Source organism: Puma concolor, chromosome E1 (genome assembly GCF_028749965.1).
Source record: "Puma concolor isolate L17-30 chromosome E1, mPumCon1.1.hap2, whole genome shotgun sequence".
NCBI classification, from domain to species: domain Eukaryota; kingdom Metazoa; phylum Chordata; class Mammalia; order Carnivora; family Felidae; genus Puma; species Puma concolor.
The window spans coordinates 58,073,478-58,082,113 of record NC_141680.1 but is presented as its reverse complement, the minus strand read 5'-3'; the positions used below and the strand labels follow the sequence as shown (position 1 = coordinate 58,082,113).

The 8,636-nt window shown below is 44.3% G+C and overlaps 1 protein-coding gene across 1 annotated transcript in view; it reads left to right on the top strand.

The window, feature by feature from the left end:
* The first annotated feature begins 251 nt into the window (after positions 1–251).
* Positions 252–8,636, top strand: part of GRB2 (growth factor receptor bound protein 2) — a 74,325-nt gene continuing 65,940 nt past the window's right edge. The window contains exon 1 of the mRNA XM_025927597.2: positions 252–461. The gene's annotated coding sequence lies outside the window, so the exon portion shown is untranslated. The remainder of the gene's footprint in view (positions 462–8,636) is intronic.

Sequence of the window (8,636 nt, the reverse complement as noted above, 5' to 3'; positions counted from 1 at the left end):
GTGTGGTGAAGAGTCAGTCACCCCTTCAGGGCTGGGCTGTAATTTACCCGCCTCGGAACCGAAAGGGTTACAGCGACCCGGAGGCGGAGCCACGGCGGTGCCACCTGCTGCGGGGCGGTCTGGCGCAGGCGCCTAGGCTGCTAGATGGTGGCTACCTGCGCGACCCGGGCGGAGGAGGAGCGCTTGCGCTCTGCGCTTTTCCGCCGGGGGAAGTCTCGCGGGGGCGGGGCGGGGCGGGGCCGCGCGGAGAAGTTCTCGCGGGACCCCGACGAGGAGCGGAAGCCAGGCGGCTGTCCTGCTTCGGCGAGCGGGCGGCGGCGGCGACGGCGGTGTCGACGAAGATTGAAGCGGTGACGGCGACGGGCACAGGCGCTGCCCTAGGGGAGCAGCAGCGGGGTCGGTGGCCGCTCGCACCGGTGCGGAGGGGACGGCCGGGCGCGGAGCGGAGCAGCTGCGCCACGGTGAGTGCGGCCGGCGGCGGCGGCGCTGCTCCGGTGCCTCTTTCCCCCCCGCTCCGCAGCGGTAGTTGGCCCGCGGGGACCGGGCCGGAGCCTACCGAGGGCTGCCGGGGCTCGGGTTCAGAGTGGCGAGGCCTGTGGCGGGGGACGGAGTCCCCGGGGCTCCGGGCACCGCGTTTCCCCTTTTGGAGCGCTTCCTTCCTGGGGCACCGTCCTCCCCCGGCCCTTCGCTCGGCTCACAGCCCCGGACCCTGGGGCAGGAGGCCGGGGGCTCCTAATTAAGTTCTACGCTTTCTTCGAGAGGGTTTGCGCAGAAGGGGCCCGGGAGAAGCCCGGGAGCCCTGGCTACTCATTCTGTGAGTCAGTCTGACTTGGCCCGGGAGGCGGGGGATTCGCAGCGGCTGCATATGTGGTGATTGATGCTCCTTCGACCTGCACGGCCACCACGTCACCATCTCCTGGTGTCTTTGGGCCGAATTTGGGGAGGGACCCCACCAACCCTATGAATACCATGAGTGAGAACCTTTTGCTCCTGGAGCCGGTTGAGATGCCTTTACGTCTGTCGCTTTTTTTTTTTTTTTTAATTTTTGAAACTATCCTCTGAAAAATTGTTGTAAAGAACAACAAGAAGCAGTTGGTTGAAATGTTCCGAGGAATGATTTCAATGCGAGAGGCTAGAAAAGCACTGGTACTTTAAATTTGCTCTTTTAAACATAAGTCGTAGGAGTTATAGCTTGTTTAGGGAGTTATTATGAAAGTCCGATTTGCAGAGGAGCCGAAGGGCACTCGGGGTCTATCTTTTGGCTCTGTTGCCTCGGAAACGAGTCTAAAAGACACATGAAAGAAGTTAGCATAGTCTCTTTGGCTTTCCTGTCTCACTTTTTCGCTTTGCACTTCTCCAGTAGTTGCCTTTCCTTTCTCCATTTCACTGAGTACACTAAATGCTTACTCGTGTAATGCAAGTCATTTGCTTCCTCCCTGCCCCCGTTTTTTTTTTTTTTTTCTTTCTAATCTACTTCCCCTTCCTCCTTTTTGTCCCCCTCTTGGGCATAATTTTTCGAGGTTTCTGACCTTTGGTGCAATTCGTATTCTCTCTCATTTAAAGAGTCCGTTTTCTCTCTGGGGAAGATGCCCTCTTTCCTCCTTTATGGGTTCCTTCAGTCAGCCAGAAGAGTTGCCAGAGAACCTTGCCTAGACTTTTAAGTTCTCCCCCTGGGAACGGGGAGGCTCAAAGGATTGAATTCATCCGTAAGTAATCAATACCATCAGTAGGACACAAGTGTAGCTGGCTTGTGTTATTTGTGTTTTAGTTGTTTTCATTTTAACATTGTACCGTGTGACTGCTTTCTTTTTTCTTTCTAGGTTTCTCATGTTAGTAAGGAAGATTGGGTCAATTTGGGGCTTGTGTGACTTTTTTTTTTTTTTCTTTAACATTTATTTACTTTTGTGAGACAGAGAGCAGGGATGGGGCGGAGAGAGAGGGAGACACAGAATCGGAAGAAGGCTCCAGACTCTGAGCTGTCAGCACAGAAGCCCTACTTGGGGGCTCGAACTCGTGAACCACGAGATCATGACCTGAAGTCGGAGGCTTAACCGACTGAGCCACCCAGGGGCCCACTCATCATCTGACTTCTTTTTGGCTTTTAGTGGGAAGTGGTTAATGTTGAAAAACAAACCAGTCATAGACCTATATATTACAATAGAACTAAGATAACGTGAAATATTTAAGGGAATGGAATTTATTTAGACCGCCGATGAATTAAAACCTGGCCATTGTGATAATATGAATTCTTTGCCAGGGTTCTTTTAATTACTCATCTTTGTTATTGTTGTTGAGGGGTTGTTTGTTGTTGTTGTTGTTTTTTGACAGAGAGGAATAACTAGTGTTCCATTGCTCCTTCCCTTGCTCAAAATATTCTGAATTCCCAAGGTAAAAAGCGAAGTTAATTCTTATAATCGGCTTTTTCTGATACTAAGAGCAAGCATTTAAATGCTTGAGGGAGTTCACTTCGTTAGCAAGTGTATTCAGATCTGAGGGATTGCTAGCTTTTAAATACCACTAGTTGATGGTACTTAGCGATTTTTCTGAGAAAAATCTGTTATGTTGCCTGTTGGGCTGCAGCAGTTCTGATTGTTACCTAGAACAGAAGAGTAATAGATTTTGGAGAAATTAAGTAATACGGAGTAGAGACTCACCGCGCTCTGCTGAGAGAAATTAATTAGTTACTTGTTTAATTGAGAAGAACTTTCCAGCACTACTGAATGGCTGTTGGGAGTCCTTGGTTTTATTTGTCAAAGTTGGCTTTTTCCTAGTTGAGCCGAGTGAACACGCATTATTTTCATTTTATGCAAAGACCTTGTAGTGCATTGTGTGGAATGCAAAGTTTAAAATCTGGTTAAGGCGCCCTTCTAGTACAACAGTGATGCTTCGAATTTAGTGTGCATGAGAATTACCGTGAGTCTTACTTTAAATCAGGCTCTGGGCCTAAGGCCCCTACCTTTTGCAGAACTCCAGAAGGCACCCCACAGTGAATCAGTCTCTGAATAGGGAGGTTTTGATGCTACTGGTCCAAGGACCAAGACTGTTGCTGCAGAATGCAGCTGTAAAATAATGAGGATGGAGTGGAATGCGGCTTTCAATTAGTCCATTTAAAATCACACCTTCTGTATATACAGAGTAAATATTTAAAAGCCAAACAGAGTAACTGATGATAGATGTGATTAGTCTTTATATGCGTAAGTATGTGAGCATTGTTAGGACTGTAATGTGGAGCAATTTAATTTTAAACTTTGTACTTAATAGGGCTGTTAATTTACCTACGAGAATGCTCTAAGTTTGTACGCAGATGGAAGATGGACGATGTAAGAATATAGTGGCCTGGTATTTGAAAAGTACTGGTGATACTAGCCAGTTAACACTTCTTAGCACTTTGCGCCAGAGACTCTATGAAGGCCTTTACACATGGTATCTCTCTCTTTTTAAGATTTTTTAAAATTTCTTTTAATATATATATTTTTAATTTTTTTTATTTAAAAAAAAATTTTTTTTTTCAACGTTTATTTATTTTTGGGACAGAGAGAGACAGAGCATGAACAGGGGAGGGGCAGAGAGAGAGAGGGAGACACAGAATCGGAAACAGGCTCCAGGCTCTGAGCCATCAGCCCAGAGCCCGACGCGGGGCTCGAACTCACGGACCGCGAGATCGTGACCTGGCTGAAGTCGGACGCTTAACCGACTGCGCCACCCAGGCGCCCCTTAATTTTTTAATCTTTATTTATTTTTGAGAGAGCGACAGAGTGTGAGTGGGGGAGTAGCACAGAGAGACGGAGACACGGAATCCAAAGCAGGCTCCAGGCCCTGAGCTGTCAGCACAGAGCCCAACGTGGGGCTCAAACCCAGGAACTGTGAGATCATGACCTGAGCTGAAGTCGGGCACTCAACCGACTGAGCCACCCTGGCGCCCCTTTTTTTTTTTAAGACTTTTAACTTTTTTTTTTTTTTAAGTATTTTTTACACCCAATGTGGGGCTCAAACTCACAACCCTGAGATAAAGAGGAGCATTCTCTAAGCTCTACTGACAGAACCAGCCAGGTGCCCCATGGGCTATTTCTTTTAATCATCAAAATGCCCTTAAAAGGTAGATGCTGTTAGCCCCATTTGCCAGCTTAGGGAAACTAGGAATTAGAGACTAAGTTATTTCTCTAGTGTTCCCCGTCTAGTCAAGTGGTTAAGCGACAGTTGAATCCAGGTTTGACTCCAGAACACCAGTAAGATTTTGGTGTTTGTTTTTTCCTTCTTTCTTTTTTTTAATGTTTATTTTATTTGGTTGGGGGGGGGGAGAGCACGCCTGGACGTGCAAACGGGGGAGGGGCAGAAAGAGAGGGGGACAGAGGATCCGAAGTGGGCTCTGTGCAGACAGCAGAGAGCTTGATGCAGGGCTCGAACTCAGGAATCCAGGCGTCCCGGTGTTCGGTTTTTTCTGACTATAAAAGTAGTGATGAAAATATAACTGAGGTATATGGTGCAGAAAATGAAAATATTTTGTGACCTTGCTCCCGGAGATAACCATTGTTAACCCTTTGATTTTTTTTTTCTTTAGCACATGCTGATAAATAATGTTTTGCTTTACAGAAATGGGGTAAACAAATCTTTCTTCATTTTTGTTTTTAACTTGATAATATCTTTTAGTATTTATATAGAAATATATTTCATAGACATTCTCATGGATATTGATCAGGTATATATGCATTTTGCACATGGTGTTTGTCAGTGTTTCAGCAAGATAAATGTAGGAAATGGAATTGCTTGTTCAAGGGTATTTTTAAATTGTCAGTAGATACTATAAAATTACTTTCCAAAAAGATTGAACTGATTAATTCCCTGCTCCTGTGCTCTGTGATGGTTTTATTATTACAATCCAATACCAAGCATTGTCAGGCATATAGTAGCAGCTCAAATTGTTAAGTGGATGAACATTGAATAAAGAGCCTGGGAGTCTGTTCAACCAGAGAATTGCAGAGGCTAAATATTATAAACCTTTAAAAAATTGGGCAACTAGTAGGTGAAAGAAATCTCATTGTTGTAATTTGCAGTTTCTAACTAGTGAAGTTGAACATCTTCTCTGTTTTAAGCAGAATCACATTTTAACTTATTTTGTTTTGTTTTTAATTTTTTTTTTAACGTTTTATTTATTTTTGAGACAGGGAGAGACAGAGCATGAACGGGGGAGGGTCAGAGAGAGAGAGGGAGCACAGAATCCGAAACAGGCTCCAGGCTCTGAGCTGTCAGCACAGAGCCCGACGCGGGGCTCGAACTCATGGACAGTGAGATCGTGACCTGAGCCGAAGTCGGACGCTTAACCGACTGAGCCACCCAGGGGCCCCCCCTTTTTTTTTTTAATTTTTTTTTTTAACGTTTTATTTATTTTTGAGACAGGGAGAGACAGAGCATGAACGGGGGAGGGACATTTTAACTTATTTTGAATGACTTAATGTCGGGCCCTGTCCAAAGCACTTCACGTATATTATCTACATTACCTAATTTAATGGTGAATGAATCTTATGAAGTAGGTGATACTATCCCCATTTTACAAATGAGAAATGGGGCTTGTTTAAAAGGCTTACCCCCCAGCAAAAAAAAAGGGGGGGGCTTGCCCAAAATTATAGCCGGTAAGCACCAAGGTCATTAGTTCAACCCAGATCAACCTGCTTTTAGAGACCCTGGGGCCTTAACACTAAGTGATATTGCCCAGTGAATGTTGTGTATTTTTATTTTCTGTAAATTTGGGGAAGAAGAGTTAAATGGAAGGAGAACAAATCCTACAGATACCTTTAGGAGACTGCATTTTAGGATTCAGTGCACATTGCTTGAAATGAACGATTCAAGTTGCACTTGCTTTAGAATTTGCTGTGTGTGATGGACTGAAGGAAGGGTGTATGCTGAAACAGTTTTAAGTATTCTCATTAGGGTTCAGTGTACTCTCCACCCATCTTCTCTGTTGAAATCATTATACATTGTGTCCACTTTCAGCTTTCTTCCTTTTAGTCATTAGTGTTGTGTATAAGATAGTTTTGTTACTAATGAAACACACCCCGTTGAATAGCCTGAGTGCTCTTTTCTGTGGCTGGCCTGATAAGCTGACCCCTCCAGGTCTTCTCCATGAGCTGCTAATTTTTATTTGGCACAGCCACAGAAATATTGATTGTGCCTGGTTTTCATTTGTCTCAAACTGTATCTCACAAAGCAGTAGTTACTTGAAACATGATTTTCAAGAGTGTTAGTCTGTTTATGCTTTCTCTAGGAAACCTGTGGTAGATGAGTTAGGTAACAGGAAAACCAGTGTTGAAAACTGTCTTGGTTTTTATGCTGCTGCTGTTCGGTTGGTTACACTGCAGTTGTCTGAAATTCCGAGTGAAATAGAAGTTTGCGCCCTGTTGCAACATAGCACCTTGACAATGACAATGCTTTGAGTTTCTGTCCGATTTTTCTGATTTCTCTTTTTCAAAAATGCAGCTCCTTATTTTTGTTAGATCTGCTCAGTTATTCTTAGGTTTCCCATCACTGATAACATGGTTCCAACAGTCAGCCCTGGAGACCAATTAAAATAAATACTCAGTAGAAAACATTGACAGGCACATAGCAGAGATTTTGAAGCCTTTGCAAAAAAATAAAAATGGGTACACATATTGGAGAGTAGTCAAAGAAGGAAAAGCAGTTGTTAATGCCGGGAAAAGGTAAAGGATTATACTAGAAAGGAAGGTTGGTTGTAATATATTTAAATCAGCAGTGAAGAATATTTTGCAGTGTGAAACTGCTTAAACCGGAATATGTGGTATTACTGGGATGGGGCAAGGGGAAACTGTCGGGGGTGAACATCTTGCAAGCAATAGGTCATGGCTGGAATAAATTTAAAAACAACAGAAGCATATTATATAGAAATACTGTAGGTGCAAAAAGAAAGCTAAAAACAGAATTGAGGGTGATTGCTTGTAGGTGTTGGGGTGGGGAACTGCCCTTTTTTTTTAATAGGCCTTTCAAAATCTGTGACTTTCAAAATTATATACATGGGTTAGTTTGATTAAAAAAAGCAACTACAGAGAGAATAAATAAAGGGGGTTTAAGGACACACAAAAATAAATACTTTGAGCCCTGGCTGGCTGAGTTAGTACATCATGTGACTCTTGATCGTGGGGTCATGAGTTCAAGCCCCATGTTGGGTGTCAAGATTACCTAAGAAAATTTTAAATAAATAAATACTGAGACTAATTGTATTTTTTTTTATATATATATATATTTGCTAGAGCTCTCTCTTTACTTTCCTCTCTTAGAGCCAGCCCCACATGGGATATCATGGCCTGATAGAATAAACATTGGTTTGGTTGATTAGTTTACCTGCAGTAGAATGTTTGGCTTTCAGAATTTGACTAAAGGACTTTTTATTACTAGGTGATTTCTGTCCTCTTTGGTAATGCTCATTTCTTCTAATCTTAATATTCCCAGCTGATTTACTGCTTAGTCCTTTTGCAGCTATGCCTGATTAATGCCCCAATTGTTAACTTTAGAACAAAGGATGATAATCACCCATGCCCCTCAGATGAGCTCTCTGCTAGGTGGTAATTATCCGAGAACGGTGTCACTATAAATAATCTGTCCCCATTCTGCCAGTGTCCCGTGTTGTTTTCTGTTTTTATTTAGCCTGTATGAAAACAGTAACTGAAGACAGAAATGGGGCTTTATTTTCCTTTAGTTACGCAAAGGTCTAGGTTGTGGCCGTATTGGTGCCTGGAGATTTTTTTTTTTACAACAGTGATTGTACTGCCCACAGTTCACCATCACCTAGTACACTACCTAAGGGTTATTACAGAATCTTTACCTGCAAAAATGCAACTTGGTTCATCTTAGTATTCCTTTGGTGCTGAGAGAAGCAGCTGTTCTCAGGCTGACTGAGAGATTTGTTAGACTTCCTGGCACCATCTCCCTGCACTTTCTTTCCCCCGGATAAGACATCTGGCAGCTCAGATTCGGAAAAGGGGATTCCTTTTCAAGTGTAGTTAGGATTTAAGCTTTGCTCCTTAGGGTAGTGAGAAGTGATGTAGAAGCTTCTTCTGGAATTGCTGAACTTTGGACCTCTATTTCAAGGGCTCTTTGGAGTCCAAAGTCTTGGGGGTCTTCGGGGAGAAGGAGCCTTAGGCAAGAGCAGGTCTTCAACAAAAGGCTGGAGCCTTTTCAAGCGTCAGAGCTGGATCTCCTCTATTTCTGGTTGCCTGAGCTTGCCGATCAGTCTGGAAGCGATAGAGGGAGAGCTGCCTTGCTCAGAACAGCAAATTGAATTTTAAAAAGTAGTTCCTAGGTTAACTTTGACCTGCTTTCCTAGGAGCAGACCGAGGTTAGTTTCCGAGAACAGTGAAATAAAGCAGCTGAAGACCAAAGACAATTGCTTGCTTTTGACTGGATACGGGACCGAACATTTTCAGAACACCAGAAAGGTCGGCAGGGGGAAAGGAAGGAGATAGGCCTGTGTAACCGGGAAAGGCTGGGTGCCGTCCGCAGGGCGAGGCCTTTCTTTGGGTGGACTGCATTTCGGGCCGGAGGAGCAGAGAGCGCAAGGGGCGAGGGAGGAGAGGCGGAGACCGAGAGGGTCTTCAGCCGGCTCCTCCTGAACACCGCGCACACCCAGC